The sequence below is a fragment of the Camelus ferus genome, chromosome 6 (assembly GCF_009834535.1).
Source record: "Camelus ferus isolate YT-003-E chromosome 6, BCGSAC_Cfer_1.0, whole genome shotgun sequence".
NCBI lineage: Eukaryota > Metazoa > Chordata > Mammalia > Artiodactyla > Camelidae > Camelus > Camelus ferus.
In genome coordinates this window covers 57,597,263-57,614,564 of record NC_045701.1, presented here as the reverse complement: position 1 = coordinate 57,614,564, position 17,302 = coordinate 57,597,263, and the positions used below count along the sequence as shown (strand labels likewise).

The 17,302-nt window shown below is 42.4% G+C and overlaps 1 protein-coding gene and 2 non-coding genes across 4 annotated transcripts in view; 2 read left to right on the top strand and 1 right to left on the bottom strand.

The window, feature by feature from the left end:
• Positions 1 to 1,151: 1,151 nt before the first annotated feature.
• On the top strand, positions 1,152 to 1,223 carry TRNAI-AAU. Its single transcript has one exon. It is a non-coding gene; the product is annotated as a tRNA-Ile (tRNA).
• Positions 1,224 to 7,003: 5,780 nt separating this feature from the next.
• On the bottom strand, positions 7,004 to 7,167 carry LOC116664581. Its single transcript, XR_004321102.1, has one exon. It is a non-coding gene; the product is annotated as a U1 spliceosomal RNA (small nuclear RNA).
• A 5,292-nt stretch (positions 7,168 to 12,459) lies between these two features.
• ARMH4 (armadillo like helical domain containing 4) overlaps positions 12,460 to 17,302 on the top strand; it is a 116,922-nt gene continuing 112,079 nt past the window's right edge. For both annotated transcript variants that reach the window (XM_032482104.1, XM_032482102.1), the window contains exon 1: positions 12,460 to 12,585. The gene's annotated coding sequence lies outside the window, so the exon portion shown is untranslated. The remainder of the gene's footprint in view (positions 12,586 to 17,302) is intronic.

Genomic DNA, 17,302 nt, shown 5'->3' with positions numbered 1-17,302 from the left:
TGTCCCCTTCCCTCTTGTCTCAGATCTATGGAAAGAACCAACATGTTAGGCAAAGGTATCCGATGAGCAAAAGATTTGAAAGGGCTGGAGATGAGAAGAGCATGGGAGTGCCTGGTTTAAGGTTAGTGACAAGACAAAAGGGACCTCCTGCAGAGAACTGTTTCCTACAAAGAGCGCTTTCCTGCCAAAAGCTGCTTACAGTTCTATTTAGGGTGGTACTACCCTAGAAGGCAACTGGCTCATTGCCAAAATGCCCATAGCATAGCTGAACTTTTTGAGTTTTTCTATAAGGAAAAGAGCACCTACAAGATTCAGATGGTCCTGTTAACTCTTCCTACTTGTCTGGTCCTATACAAACTTTTCCTGGATTGCTTTATGGAGAGGGCAAATGTGATTCCATCCCAGCAGAATTTAAAGGCCAATCATATAGGTTACTATTATAAGAAGGCAACTTTCAGTTCCAAATTTAATCAGTTTTTATTATTAAAACTAAATTTATTCTAGACACCCAAGCACTAAACCTTGGAACAATTTTTTAGTTCTTCTTTTTATCTCCCAAGCCCAGTCAGTCACCATCTTCAGCTGCCCCTCTTGTCTCAACAATCACTTGCTCAAAATCTTTCCCTTTTTGCCTTACAACTAAGGCCAAATTCCTTGCCTTGGCATCCAAGGCAGCAGCAATCCTGTCTCCATTCTTTCTCCAGCTTTATTTCCCATGACTCCTCTGTGCAAATTATGGTACCAGAACATGCATGTTCTCCTCTTATGCCTAGTTTATCCCATTCGCCTGACTTGAACACCCCACCCTTGTAACCCTGAGACCTAATTTGCCTGTCATGCTACTTCAAGCCCCACTTTCTCTGTGGAAAATTTCTCTCTGCTTTTGCTCCTTCTCCTTTGTCACATAAATCATGCACACACTCTACTTAGCACAATGATACTGATGCTTAGTAAGTGTTCAATGGAGCAGGCAAGAAGATGGAGTCTGGAGCCAGACTGCCTAAGCTGGTGTCCCAGCTCTACTGCTTGCTTGCTGTGTGACCTTTGACAACTTAACCTTTCTGAGCCTCAGTTTCTGAATATGTGAAATAAGGGTCATAACTGTGCCTCATAGTATTATTATAAATAAAAGTATTTCTCCTTTGTGGGAAGAGGGTATAGCTCAGTGGTAGAGTGCATGCTTAATATGCACGAGGTCCTGGGTTCAATCCCCAGTACCTCCATTAAAAAAAAACAAACAAACCCTAATTACCTCCTCTCCAAAATACAAAAGCCAAAAAAAATGTATTTATCCTTTTATTCTGATATTCCATCCTCTTCACTTAATATTTGCTTTTTGAAGGTGGATATTAGCCACTTACACCACTAGTTCCCACCATGTCAGAGAGAGTTTGGGTACAAGGATGTATTACGGAGGAACGTATGACTGAGAAAAGCACCATCCTGCAAATGTAAGTGCTGGGATAGCACAAACGGGAAAAAAGTCCAGAAGGAGAGGAAACAATGGGTGGTCCTCAAATAGAGGTGGGAAATGTGGGGAGAGAAGGGACGTCAGAAATACTCCTGGAAGAAAGAGATTTTCAGACCCTTAGTGAGGAGAGATGAAAGGATTTTGGCCAGTGGGTTTGAGGTCCAGTGCATTTCCTTTGGAAAGGGAATGCCTTTAGCCAGCTGGAGGGGTCCCCTGAATGCTGGGGAAACTCGTGCAGGGCCCAGAGCTAAGGAAGTAGGGCTAACTGGCTGCTCACAATTGCCTTGAGGCTCAAGAGAGCAAAGGAGAAAAGACTATAGTTTCCTTTTAGGATGCCCAGCCCTGCTCACTGGTCTTGGAAAGGAGACAAAATTTCCATCTGGTCATGAGAACTGTGAATTTGACTGGTTGTTCCTTGGGCTGAATCACCTAGGGTGCTTTGCTGTGCGTGGGAGTTGGTGCTGGTGTTAGTGATGTGTGTGTGTGTGTGTGTGTGTGTGTGTGTGACTGTGTTGATGGGGGCATTGCATATGACAGGCTGTGTGTATATGGATGGGGAGCATTCAGCTGGTGGATGGGACAAGATGGGAGGAAGACAGGCCAGGGGCATCCATGCTGGAAGCGAGCAAAACAGGCTGAAGAATGATTCAATCTGGGGAGATACATCCTGGGGAGACTCGGGCTGGAGGCTATAGACTGAGGAGATCCACACTGGGGAGATATGGGATGGGTAGGTGGTGGCCTTTTACTTTTCTACTGCTGTGTAACAAGTTATCACAAATTTAGTGGCTTAAAACAACACTCATTTATTTGATGTGCAGTCACAGTATGGCTGAGTTCTCCACTCAGCATATCACAGGTTAGAATCAAGGCAGGCTGTGTTCCTTTCTGGAGCTCAAGGTCTTCTTTCAAGCTTACATGGTTGTTGGAAGAATTCAGTTCCTTGTGGTTGAAGAACAGAGGTCCCCCCATATTCTTGCTGGCTGCTGGCAGAGGCCACTCTCAGCAACTAGAGGGCACTCGTAGGTCCTCGCCATGACATCCCTCCCTATTGCCCTCTCCTGCTTCACAGCTCCCTGACTTCTGTCTCTAACCTCTGGACCTCCATTTAAAGGGCTCCTGTGATTAGATCAGGCATACCCATATAGTCTCTCTATTTTAAAGTCAACAAATTTGGGACCTTAATTATATCTGCAAAATCCCTTCACAGCACCTATATTAGAGTTTGAATAACTGGGAGAAGGTGTGTGCATATCAAGGGCCAGGAATCTTTGGAGCTGTTGTAGAATTCTTCCTTTCACAGGGGGATACAGGCTGGGGGGATATGGTGGGAAGATACAGTCTGCTGGGGAGAGATGCCAGCTAGGGCACATTCAGGTGGAGCAGGGACACAAGCTGGGAGGGATACAGGCTGGGGTGACTGCTAGTTGGGGAGTGATACTGTTGGCAGGGGGATACATTGAGGGGATGTAGGTTGGGGAGGATATAGGCTGGGAAGATAACAGCTGAGACAGATACAAGTTGGGGAGTGGTACCAACTGAGGGGGAGTATGGATAGGGGGATGATGCAATGTAACGAGAGGCTTCAAGCTGGAACATGATAGAGGCTTGAATGGGATGCAGGAAGCAGGCTTCGCACAGCACCTATGTAGAGACTGGGTGCCTGAGAAGTAGCTATTCTGAATCTGAGTGCTATGGCAGAGGTGTGCCCAGGGGTGATGGGGGCTTGAGGAAGGGCACTCAGCCCAGCTTGGTTATCAGGGATGGTTTCCTGGAGGCGATGCTCAAGGCGAGTCCTGAAGAAGAGTAAGGCATCCTTAGTCAGCCAAAGAAGAAAGATGAGGCAAGGGTTCAAGTCAGATGAAAGAAACGAGACCAGGCACAGACGGGTCACAGCAGATGATGATGTTTCACTTTCTTGTAACGCTAAATCTTTGATTAAGCCATTAAATCTCTCACTTTGAAACAGGACCATGCCACTGAAGACAGCCTATGTAGGAGAGGAAGAGCCCCGGACTGCAGACCCAGAGGTATGTGTTCCTGCATGGCTTTCCCCTGGCGTTGGGCAACCTCTTGCACTTTTAGTGTCTCATTTGGTAAAGAAGGAAACTAGAGCAGAAATACACCTTTTATAACTCTAAAGTGCTTTGAGATCCATAAATAAGATAAATATATTGAATGTCTGTAATAGGCCAGATACTATTATAGTTCCAACCTATTTTCAGCTACGTAAGCGATGTAATTGATTCCAGTTAAGTGCATTTTCAAAAAATGCTAAATCATTTAAAATAATAGCATAATCCCAGCAAATATAAAAATGTTTTCTGCTTATTTAAGAATATTTCTGTTTGGGGAAAAAATTAGTGTTAATGGGAAGTCCCTGGTGGACATTGTCCAAAGTCCTTAGTTAAATTTGAGAAATGTATTGATTAAACTTGGTGAAATTCCAAGAAAATGCTACAGAATTATATCAGAACTATTACTCTAAAATCTATCCCCAGAAAATTCTTGAAATTTAAATAGGAGGATATCAATAGATTCACTTCTGTTCTCAGAAATTCCTCAAAAGAAAAAAAAATATTAGCCATCAACTCAGGAAATACCTCCTTTTATACCAAGAAATCCATACCTCATCAACGGGGTCTGAACTCTGTTTCAAATAATGGTGTTTATTGAACATGTAATGGGTGTTAAGAACACTGTGCTAAGTGCTTTCCACATTATTTCACTTCATCCAACAGTCCTAGGTTATCAAATCTATTATTATCCTCTTTTGAAGCTAAATGCACACTCCTGGTTCCTAAGCAGTACTTCTACTTAGATTCTAGAATGCTTGTTGCTGTTTTATCCTAGAAGGCTAGGAATCTCCAGGCAAGCTCTACGTCTTTCTACAAGGCACAGGCTTGACGGCAGAGCCAGCATCCCCCATTAGGGAGAGCCACTTTGTAACAAAGATGCTGCTTGTGGACTATCTAATCTGAAAATGGTTTATGTGGAGGGGAAGGTCTTTCTTTCATATTCCCTCTTTAAGGATGTCACTGTTCTGCTTCAAATAGGGAAGCTATTGAAAATGCTTTGAATGGCGTGAGTGCTACACTAACCAATCAGACATGATCCCCAACTGTGCCAGGCATTACCTGCCCCCCACCATTTATTTTGGGATGGTGGAAAGTTGGTGGAGGTGCTGAGGCTGGTACAGGAGTGACAGCTTGGGATGATGGCTTTTCACCAACTGATAAGGAAGTGCTTCATTGTCTTAACAACCAACGTGACTGTCCCGGTGTGTATAAAGCAAAACTCCACACTGGCCCAAATGCACTGAGCTTTCCCAAAGAAAGGGGCCCTCTCAGCCATCTCTCCCCCAGTCTCAAACTGCATCTCATCAGTGTGTCTGCCCCCAAGTTTGGTCCTAAGGAAGGCCAGAAGAAGGAAAGCAAGAACCTAACACTCCCCTGCCTAGCCCCTAACTCAGATGCCTCATCCCTCACTTCTTCAGTCAGAAGTCTACCTCCTGGGCCTGAAGGCAGGGACGGAAAAGGAGGAAGAGGGGGGAGGTAATCATCTTTGCCTTCATTTCTTTCTGTGTGATGGGGAAAAGGTTTCTATTTTCTGGTATTTTTAGTTATCTCACATCTTTTTTTTTTTTTTTTAATCATTTGCCTAAGATGCCCTTCTTGTCTGCCGTATCTCCTCCTCCCAGGTAGAGGAGGTGAAGCCAATTGCTTAGACTGTGCCTTGGGCAGAGGAGTGGGCCTGTAAAGCTGCTCCTGAACGAATAGGGCATTGCACCTGAGGGGTCTGGTTCTAGTCCCTGAGGTTGCCTCAAACGCAGCAGCATAACTGGAATTCAAGACTCTGCCGTCAAAGAGGATCGAGCCAAAGCGCCCAGGCTTGTATCTTCAGAACAAGGGACAATGTACACCCTGGAGAGGACAATACATTTCAAAAGCAACAGTATGCACTCTAGGAAGCAAGTAGAGGTCTAATAAAAGAAGACCAGAGAAACAGAATGTACTGGAAAAATAAAGTCTGACAGGGGGAAAAAAAGTTTTATTTTTTTCGATGAACCAAGCAGAATATGATCCGAGTGAAAAGTGCTCCTCCACGTAAGATGACTGCTGAGAACAATGTCATAAAATGAACATTAGCTGACAGGGGTAAGTGCCTTGAAATGCCTTTTACAAAGAGAGAAATGGAAGGAAAACAAAACATGTCACTGCGCCTGAAGACCACTTACATAAAGCTCCTAAAAGCAAAAAGAGAAAAGAAAGAACACCATGTGAGCATCCCATTTCTCTTTACTGGGAATCTTTTGGAGCTCAATTCATGTCTTTTGTGGTGATGCCTCACACTTTAGACCAGTCCAAAAGTAAATAATTTTCACTGTATGAGACATATTTTCAATCACTGATTCTGAAGGGAAATTTTTTTTTCCCTTTGGCTATTTTTGTAAACCACTACTTTGAACTGATTCTGCAAAATGCATCTTTTATGTCTACTGTATGTTGTAGGTCTTGACAAAGAATAAATAAAACAAAACATAATGCTCTCATTCTTACAAGGGATTTAGGCCTGGATAGAATATGAACTCCAGGTTCAGCTTGAAGCAGTCTATTTCTTCTTTTTTTCTTCCTTCTTCTCAGGGTATATTTTGTTCACATGCAACTTCTTTTTAAATGAATGTGAACTTTACCAATTAAAAGGGTTGCAGACTTGTGGTAAGAAGGAGACTTGATATATCAATTGGCTTAGTTCTCTGATTTCAGACAGGTCACAAACAGGCCCGAAATAATCCCTTCTCATAGGATGTAAAAAATAATTAATCCTGAGTCTCAGAGCCACTTATGTTAGAATATATCTTCCCAATTTGTATGAGATTAGTATATTTCATTCTGAAACTGGTCAAACTTCCTTTCTATGTTAGTAGTACACAGTTCATGCTTCATAGTTGTGAAGTGATGAGCATTACCATATTTATTTTAGTAATAGGCTAATGGCCATAATTAAATAGTCAACAAATACTTTTTGAACAGCTGCTGTGTCAAAGCAAGGCACTGCTGTAGGTGTTGTGGGAGATGTGGGACTACATAAAACACACTGTCTTAATTCAGAGAACTTACAATTTGGGGGGAAAGAGGGGAAGATAACTGGTTATATAACACATGTACTAACCATATCAAGACATGGACTTCCCACATAGGTTTTATCAGATAGTTCTTCTTTGTAGTGGTATCATGAAAAAAGATGATGAAAATCAGTGCCGCTTTTAGATCGTTAAAGAAGCATATGAGGAAATTTTATACTATGTTTTATTCATAATGTTTTTGTGTGTATAACCTTTTCCTCTTAGCTGAATTTCAGATCTGTGAGGAAAGTTGAGTTCAATTTAAATATCTTCATCTAAACCACATTTTTTCCACAAAACAAAAGCACTTGTGGATTGATTAACTGTGGAGCTAAACTCAATGCCAAAATAAATGCATCACCCACATGGCCCACAGATGATGCACTGCTTGTTTCTTTTTGTTTTTTAAGGGGAAAGCGCGAACGCAGTCCCCCACTACCACAAATAATGCATTCGAGTTTCCCACATTTGGGGAAATTGCAGGGGTCAGCATATCCAGAGTGCAATGGATAAGCCTCGCCCTGGGAAAACCATCTTCGTGATCACGGTATCTCCCCTGCCAGGTAAGTATGCACTGCTTGTTTCTTAATGACTATGAAACATGGACTCAATTCTGCCACCATCTAAGATAGTTTGGCCAGAAGGATTAGCCAAAATGTATAGGGACAAGGAATTTAGCAGGCAATGAAGTGCTGTACCGAAAGAAAGTGGTTTTTTTTGGGGGGGGGGTTGGGGCACTGATGTCCACACCATATTTAAACCTTGGTAAACCAATGCTCACATTGTTGCTGTTATTCTGATTGTGAGTTTCAAGAACATCTTCATGATAATAGTGTTGATAATCCATGATCATGTCCTGTTCTCTGCTTTTGCTGTCAGTGTGCTGCAGATTGAATACAGTCTTGTGTATCCTGAATGTGATGTTAATACCAATAAGCAACATTTGTTGGAAGGCAAATAATAAGCAACAATGTCATTAGTCCTAGTCAATATATTTGGTAGTTTTCCCACATCTACAACTATCGCCATAATTTCCTTGTTGAGTGAGTTAATGGTGTTTCATCAGAAACTCCAACTCAGCCAAAATGAAAGTCGTCCTTTTTTAGAAATCTAGAACAAAAGAGATATTTAACCTCTTTTGCTAATCTATTCCAGTCTCTAAGAAATTTCTCTAACAAGAGCAATTCCTTGGGCCTGAGCTTTGCTGTTCCTGGTAAAGCCATTTTTCTTTAATTCTATCCTTGGTAGAGGCAGAGAGGAGTAAGCAACCGTTCTTTGCAACATGGGCAGTAGATATGCACAGCGTATGTCAATAGTAAATATCTCATGCTTATTATTTAAGATAAGGAATCTGTTAAAGTCATTGATTTATTTATCATTAGGCTTACAAAAAAAGACAAGGATGGAGACTCTTTTAAGTCTGACATTGTAAAAGGTAATTCATATCTTTTCTAGGGTTATAGATGCCATTTTGAATAGGGTTATTCACAATGACCAATTCATTTAGGATTAAAGGGTGTATTCCACAGGAGGCATTAGACCTTTGATGTTCAAATCTTTTAAAGTCTTTTTTTTTTAACAGACACTCTCACAAGAACATTATTTATGGCTGCAAAAAAAAGGGGAGTATGAGAGAGAGACAAGATTTCTTTCTTGTGAATGTTTTTCACCCTTGACTTTATCTAAAAAGTTTCTTTTTAAATGGCTATACTGTTAGAAATTTTGTTTTTGTACCTGCGTTAGTAGCTCTTTTATCTTGGTTTTTCAAGGCAACAGACAAAATTCCACTTGTTAGAGCTGAATCAGAAAGTTCAGGGCTTAAAGCAATCTAACACTTAATACGAGAATATAGAAAATAACAGATTTTAAAAAGAAGAGAATATAAAGCATACAACATTCTGCCTCCACAATTACAGTAGGTTTCATGGGGAAAGCAGAGAAGTAAGAGGATTCATCTGGGTGTTTGCACAATGGGAGTTAAATAATAAAAGTCGGTAAATATCATGGACTTTTGTGTTGACAGTTAAAAGCAACTACAGTGTATAAAAATTTTGTTTAAGGAAAATCGTTTTGTTATTGGATTTATTCTGTCCACTTGTCTTCCTAATAAACTGCATACTAAAGACATAATTTAGTACAAGGTAACACTCTAAACTCATTAGCACTGAAGCAGGTCCTGTCAAGTGTTTGAGGTTTTTGGATGCAGTGAAAACAAATTAGAATTTAAACAACTGATTCTAACATCATTACCATGATTTACCACATCATCATCACCGCCACCATCAGCCGTCACCACAGCCTGAGGGAGTGGAGTATACTTAGCAATACTGTTTTGCACTGAAGTCTACTCCTAGGAATTTCAACTTAAAAAATTAAAAGCAAACAAAATCCTCAATAGAGAATTAGAGCCAAGGAGCACCTGGGCAGAGAACGTTGAGAGATTCTGAAAAGCTCCTGCTCATAAACTTTTAAGAGGACGAGGAAGAAAAGACAATCTTCTGTAGTGAAGACTTAAATATCCCATTTGCAAATGACCGCTGGCAACTCCTGTTCTTCCGTGGCTGGACCTCTTTGTTGGGTGCCTTGGGAACCAATAAGAACAAAATCCAAGGAAGGAATCTTACATAACATAAAGGGTTCAAACATAAAGGAAGGGGAAATCACCGAAAGACAGGAACTTTCTGAAAGCCGAGGGAGAAGTTTTGAGGAGATTCCAGGGAAATCCAGCCTTCCAAGTGGGTTGTTTTCTCATGTGCCTCTTTCACTTCGTTTTGTTCGATTGCCTCACATGCTGGTCGCTGGTGTAATTTCAAACAAAAACAAAACAAAACTAAAACAACAACAAAAAATCCTCAGGAAACAGCGGTGCAGAGTCTGGGGATGTCTTGCCTGCTGGTTTTCAAGAGCCCTTATGTGAGCCCTTAAGTGGCACTTACCTAGGTGATGTTACCTTGGTTACAGACACACAATCCAGCTTGCATATACTCATTTCAGCAATGCCTTAAGGGCAACATACAGGGGAAATCCAGCGGTCAGATAGGCTACTTTGTACATGGGGATCAGAATAAAGAGAATTGGTTAATGTACTGTGGAGCATTTCTACCCAATTTAGTGATAGCCTTACCGAGGACACCATAATGCTCAAGTCTGTATTGCCAAGACTCACTCTTCCGGGTGGTATCTGAATGGCCATTGTCCACTCCTGGCTCTTGGGGGTTGGTTATCCAGTTCTTCATGTGACCAATTCCTGTCTGACACAAAGGCTTTTATCAACCAGGACCAGATAATGACCTAATACTACAAAGGTTGTCAGATAAAGTACAGTTAAATTTGAATTTCAGATAAACAATAAATAATTTTTTAGCATAAGTATCTCCCAAATTTTGAATGGAAATTCTCTGTTTTAATTTAGTAAATCTGGCAACCCCAAAACGGCCTTCCTGAGCTTGCTTCTTTGTTTCCTTGATTGGATTTTGGGGTTTGCCTAACTCTTAATGTACACATATGATTTCTTGCTTTACCTATGAAACGCTAATAACATTCATTGCATGTGGACTTACTGATTTGACTTTTATTTATTTTTTTAACATTCTTTATTGAGTTATAGTCATTTTACAATGTTGTGTCAAATTCCAGTGTAGAGCACAATTTTTCAGTTATACATTAACATACATATGTTCATTGTCACTTTTTTTTTCGCTGTGAGCTACCACAAGAACTTGTATATATTTCCCTGTGCTACACAGTATAATCTTGTTTATCTATTCTACAGTTTGAAATCCCTGTCTGTCCCTTCCCACCCCTTGCCCCCTTGGCAACCACAAATTTGTATTCTATGACTGATTTGACTTTTAGAGTGTAATTCTCCCTGATTTATAGTTGTGTGTGTGCTGGGGTGGAGAAGTGGATCTTGCTATCACTGCCATGTACCAACAGCAGCTGTTGAGATAAACTGCATTAATCAGAGTTGCTTAAAGCAATACAAACCATTTTGGGAAGGATAAAGGATTAGTATAAATGAGTTCCAGCAAGATCACTTTAACCACAAGCTGAAATAATTTGTATTGAGGAAAAGGAAAATAGGAATTCTTCTACGGGAGAAGGGTAATTTTGGAGAATGGAAACCTTTGAGAATGAGGCAGTCTGGGGAGTGGAGTTCTATAGCTGGGACTTAAGTGTATTGTGGGTCTCTAAGGAAAACACTAAGATGTTAGAGAAGATGGCAGAATGGGGGCCAGGAAGACATCAAAGAAACAGTATTTCAAGTCTGTGCACAGGGCTAGCTTTAGATGCACCAGGGCTGGAGTCCCTTTCTCCTGCTGTCTTCTATTCTGCTTGGTCCTTTGGTCCACCTAATTGATCAGGTTGGTTTTTTATTAGTACTATTATTTAACTGCATTTGGGTCAAATAGAATCAATTTTGTGGTCTAGCTGGGAATTTTACCATACTATGTAACATTTTTTATGAGATGTGGTCTGAATTTCAAACAACTTACATAAAAATAAAATGTTGACACACATCTTGGTCAGGCTGGGTGTGTGGCTTTTCAATCTGGTGAACATTGAATCCAGGAAGAAGGCCTGGTCACAGTGCAACGTATTATATTGTATTACACCTCAAAAACAGATCTTACAGGCTCAGTGCAATTCAATCCAACAACTATTTGTTGACTACCCTTCTGGAAACACAAACATAATATCTTTTTTTTTTTTTTTTGGCAGGGAGAGGTAATTAGAGCATGCGCTCTACCGCTTGAGCTACACCCTCCGCCCTCAACATAGTATCTTTTAAAGAGAGGTGGTATAGGTAAGAGAGTTCATAGCTGTGCATTGTTAGGTGAACAAGAACTTGCTCTGACTTCATGATGTTTACAAATAACTACAGAGGGCTAAGACGGCTTTTATAAAGAAGAAAGTAACAAGAGATGACGTATGTGGAAAGTACATTGCAGTACTTCAATAATTAAAGTAGAAATAGAAGTAAAAAAGTAACGTTTTTTCCATGTTATACTTAAAGACATTAAAAATATTTTTATCCACACTATAAAAAACAAAGTGCATTGCAAATGTAGAGTGCCCTGGGGATTGTTCTAGAATGGGCCTTAAAACTCCTGACACCTCCTGTTCTCCAAAATTAGGAGTATGAGATAAAGGAAACTGAGTCCTTGAGAAACCCAAGAATGAAGATCGTGAATTGCCGGTGGCCACCGGAGCCATAAAACTTTGGACGAGTTACACAGCCTTCAGCTTCAACTTCCTCCTCTGTTAAGTGGGGATTACCAATATCTTGCAGGGTTATTGGGTAGATTGAAAGCAGGTAATGAGTGAAGCACCTAGCCTTGTGCTTGGCAGCAGTAAGGGCTCAATAAACCGTACTTTCTGTTACTACTTACTTTCAACTTCTCTGAGTGATTGAGAAGGGAACACTTTGTGTAGGGCTACCCACTTTGTGGGTCCTACTTAGAGGCACTGCTAAGCCATACGGTTTTCACAAGGAACATTCTGCGGCTTCCGATATATGCCCCTCGCCTCAGCCAGGGACCAGAGAAATTCGGGCTCCTCTAGAAAAACCGGTGCCCTGGTCTTTTCTCTGTAGGCACTAAGGGAGAGATTCCGCCGAAGACCAGGCTGCGAAGACGATCAGGACGGCAGGGAGTTTCCGAAAGGGTCCCGGGAGCCCGGACTCTGGTAGGACTCGCCCCGGCGGCTCGGTCCCCAGCGCCGGAGCTGAGGAGGGGAAGTGGACGCCGAGGGGCGTGGGGCGACGGCATCGGTTCTCTGTGCCCGCCGAGCCTGGGCGGGCACATATTTCTAGCGTCCAATCCCTAGCCGGAGTCGCGGCCTCATGAATAAGCAACAAGGCGAAGTGCCCTCCCCCTGGCGTCCCAGACAGTAGAGGGAGCCGCCACCGCTGCAGGGGCCGCCGTGGGGATGCCGAACGCGGGCGCCACTGCTCTCTTCTGCGCGCTGCTCGGCTGAAGGCGCACAGGTGAGGACGGGTCGGGCTTCTGCCACTCGGGCGGCCGCGGCTGCAACCGGGCGCCGGGTCAGAGACGGAGCCGGAGCCCCTGGCGGCACGGGGCCGCCCTGTGAGCGTTGCAGTCCGGGGCGCGCGGCAGCCCGGGGCGCGCCAGGCGTGCGCCCTGCGCCCCCGCCGGAACGCGAAGCCCAGGCGCAGGGGGCGCGGGGGCAGCTCCGGGAGCGTGGGGCGCGGCGCGCAGGCCTGGGAGGACTGGCCGCACTCCTCGCTCCAGCTCAGCCTCACTGCTCCGCACCAGCGAGCGGGCCTTTGTGCTGGCGGAGCTTGCAGAGCTGGCTGCTTTTGTGTGGGCTTTCTTTCTTCTCTCCCTCCCCTCTCAGTCTCACAGCGGTGGTAGAGAAGTTCCCGAAGACTAAGATTTGATCCTTTAAAAGCATCGGTTGCAGTGTCCCCGACGCCAGCCAGTGGCCAGCAGCCGAGGAGCGAATAGGGGCTGCGGTGGCTACCGAAACGTGTTCTGCTACTTTGCAGAAAACAAATAGTTGAGTGTTTAGCGCAGAGGTGTCACGGAACCTCCTTGCTCAGACCCTGACCGTTCCCCCAGAGGCAGGAAGATGCTCCTTGGAAAGGTCACTTAATTGGAAAGAGAGCCTGAGGGTTGGACTCCAGATGATTGCGAGGTGCTGCCTGGAGGTGTCCAGATGTCGCATGTGCGTCCTGGTCACTGGTCACTGACAGAACCTGACAGAACCTGGTCACTGACAGAACCTTCCTAATATATAGAGCCTGGCTGGCGAAAAAGGGAACGGGCGCACAAAATGTAGGACCCTCAAGTGTTTGGAGTTCTCCAAGATAAGAAATGTTTGCCTTCTCAAGCTGATCCCGAGGATCTGCCAGGATCTTGGCACCTCATTTCTGTGTAGAGCTATTGTGGAGGAGAGGAGAGAGGCTGCTTTAACGAGTCTGCCTTCTTTCTGTAAGTTTTAGTTTGAAACTTAAGGAGAAAGGGGAGTGGCTCACAAAACCATCCATAGAATTCTGAAGGATTTCTTCCGTAGGGAGCAAAATGTGTGACCACATTTGCATGTCTCCTCTCTTTGTGTATTTCCTTGATCCCTAGTGATGCTGTTGGGGCTCCAAGGAGTCTCGTTTACACGCCCACAGAGTCAGTCGCTGACCGACTAGTGCTACTCGCGGGTGGAATCCCATTGTAGCATCTATTGCACGAAACTGAAAACCCGGGTGAGATTTCACAGAATCAGAACATCTACCCATAGCAGAGATTTAAGGGTAGCCTGACTTACTCTTATGAATAAGGTAGAGTTGTTGTGTTTGTCATAATAATGAACCAAGCACACTTGCAGCAGACTTGATATTGATTGTGTTTATTCACAAAACTCCCAAGACTCAGCAAGTCTAAGGTAGCTACAGCAACAGAGCCAATTAGGGAGATGTGGATTTGTCTTCGTTTTCATGGGAGGCTTCTTATCATATTCTGGCATGTCCTGCTAGACCTTTCAGTATCGTAATTTGATTTTACAGAAACAGTTTGATGCTAAGTAGAAGTACATAAGTTAGGATCAAAATGAGGAAGATAGGCTTACCTGTTGTGGAAAATTTCTACTTGTCAGCTAAAGGTGTACTTCACTTTTTATCCAGCAGATGTTTGCCCGAAAGCTTGTGTAGGGAATTGTATTTTTGTTCATTGAGTTCTGTTTATTCTCACACAGGGAAGCTGGCTGTTCAGAGAGAACCTGAGTTTAATTTCTGTAAAATGGAAGCTCATTCTCTAATTAAGATGTGTGGTCAGTCCTGTTTTTTCATATTGTGTTTTCTTGGTGATTATAAGAAAAGCATCTGAATCACATTTCAGCTTGAAATGTTAGAAATTATATTTAATCCTTGAAGTGTCTACTTGGGGATTACTTTCTCTTTAAATGCCAGCTAGTATTTAGAGATCTTGTCAAGCATATAATGTTTGTGAACCACACAGAACAGAAACGAAGTGTCACATTGGGTCATTGACAAGAGTGGTGTGATAGAGGGACAAGAGCTTGTTGATCAAGATTGATTAGGACGGAATTCTGCAAACATCAGACAATTCCCAGGTCACTTTGTCTCCATGAAAAGCTGAGAGGGGAAGCTCCTTGGAAATATCTCAAGGAGAAAAGGGATGCTATGGATTCCTCAAGCTGTTCGCGTGTCTGTATTTTGAGGGGGATGCATGACAGTACCACACTCATATGTCTTGAATGGTACAATACTTAAAATTTTTCTTAGAACCATTTTTTATGTCTATCATCACTTTGTCATCTCTCTTCCACCTTTGAAGAAAACAAAATGAGCACTATTATCTCCATTTTGCAATGAGGAAACTGAGTTTCAGTGATTTGCCCAAGGTAGAGCTGGAACTCGAAGCCAGCTTTTAAATCTTCATGTCTAGCTTTTTCTTTTTCTTTTTTTTTTTTTTTTTTTTTTTTACCAGGGACAGGCTGGTGCACTAGGAGTGGTAAACACAGATAGCTTCATTTATCTTCATCGCTACATTGGAGTGAATAAAGCTTGTGGGCTCAATATATAGAACTTAGTTGAGGTCTGCAGGAATGGTAAAGCACTTTGCTGGCAGTGCCCAGAGTAACCGTCTTGACTCCAGCCTGCTTACCCTCTTCCCTGTCAGCTCTGATGCCACTTTCCTCCTGGGAGACTCTGCTTTTTCTTGTGGTTACTCTATTCTCTCTCCTCCCACTGTGGTTGAACATGCTACTGAAAGGATTGTCTGACACTCTAGCCACTTAATTTACAGTGAAGGATGGCTAGGGTCAGGTGATCTTAAAGACAATATATCAGGCCAGTGGCTGTTGTCAGTAGCGCAGGGAATCAGAAATGGGGCACCTTAATGCTGTGTGCCGCAGCTGGGTTAATAGGGTCAGAGTCTTGATAAGCTCAGCCTCAGACAAGTGAAATAGTGTTGGCAACGAGAGCCTTAAGAATTAAGAAAAGAAAAGGTAAGACAGCGACAAAATAATCTTTAGGAAAAACACCAAATGAATAGATCATTGAGACACAAAGAAGGGAAAGAGTTTCCTTTTCCCATTATCAATCAAAGAATTACTAATTGGGTTTTGAAAGGTGAAGGGGTAATTGAAAAGCAAGTTGACCTGAAGCTCTGAGGCTTATCCCTTGTTCCTGGTGATCTATTTTTTTTAAATGAAATAAACTGAAAACCTAAAGTATAGCAGAAATGAGAATACAGAAATGATTACTGTTATTAAAATGACACATTGAATAAATAGCCAGAAGTGACTAGGGGATGAACAAAACAGACCGACATGGACAGACCATAAACTGTCATTGAACATCTTGCAGTATAAAAAGGAGATTCTGAACATTCTTTATCATGTGCTTCAATGCTTATTTATATTCACTTCACGCCAGTAAATGCTTATTGAACATCTCCCCTATGTGTCTACCATTATTAGGAATTATATGGCAAACAAAGGAAGCTAAAAGACCAGTGTTTGCATGCAAAGAACATGATCTTATTTGAAGTGATGAGACTTAACAGACATGACGATTTGTGCTAGAGAAGCTGGGAAAAGGATGAGAAAAGAATTGGCCAGGCATTTTTGTGATAGCAGGTAGTAAACAGGACATGACCTGGGGGGGTCAGGGTTTGGATACCTAGGGAAGGGAAGAAAGAGGGAATGTTCATTCTGGTTAATGCAGTGGTGTGTGCAAAACTTAGGAAGCTGAAATGAGCAAGGTGCCTAAGAGGACAGTGTACTCAGCTGGCAATGGTGTTTGTGCTGGGCACTGGTGGTGTGGGGTGGCATTCCAGATATAGAATTTGGCAATTGTATGTTTGGGGACATTAAATGATATGTTTTGGGAAAGTAGAAAGTTGTGGTGGCAAAGGCAGGAAAGTTAATGTCTGCCAGAATTCACAATTTCAAAAACAGACACAATCACATAGATAAATTAATTAACCTCTATACGCTGGTAGTTTTCTCGTCTAAAACAAAACAAACAAACAAAAAGGGGATAATGGTAGTACCTAGCTCATTAGGTTATTGTAAAGGATTAAGTAAGATAATTTATATAAAGTACTTAAAGCACTTGGCATCCTCCAAATAGTAGCCATTGTTGAGTGATTATTGTTTTTATTCTTAAGAATAAACCATCTGGATTGTATAAAATGGAGTGGAGAGGAGAGAGTCTGAACAGGATCATTGATTAAGAGGCAATTAAAATAATGATAGTCTAGTGTCCTCAAGGAGGGACAATTCCAAGAGATACTATAAGGGAAGAATCTGCAGAAGTTGTGAATCTAGCATCTATAGGAGAGAAGAGTTCACGATGACCCCACAGTTTAGATGCGGATGCTGTGTTTGAGATAGCATCTGTGTAACATCCAGTAGACAGTGAAAATCTGAGCTTTCTTCCCCAAACCCCACACCAACTCTTTATGGTATTTGTGTTTATCCCAAGAAAATGAAAATATTAGGCAGACTGTCACCAGTTTTTTTTTTTGGCATCCTCTACAGGCCTTCCCTTTCTTGAATACCCTTAAGGCAATGCTCACGTTCCTTATATATTATACATGAAACTCAATTTCCTTCGGAAAAAGTAGCGTTGTCACTGATGAGAATGATTTAACACACTGGTTCCCTTTTGTGTCTCCATTTTCTTAATGCACTGAACAAGAGCAGCATACATTTCAGTTGGA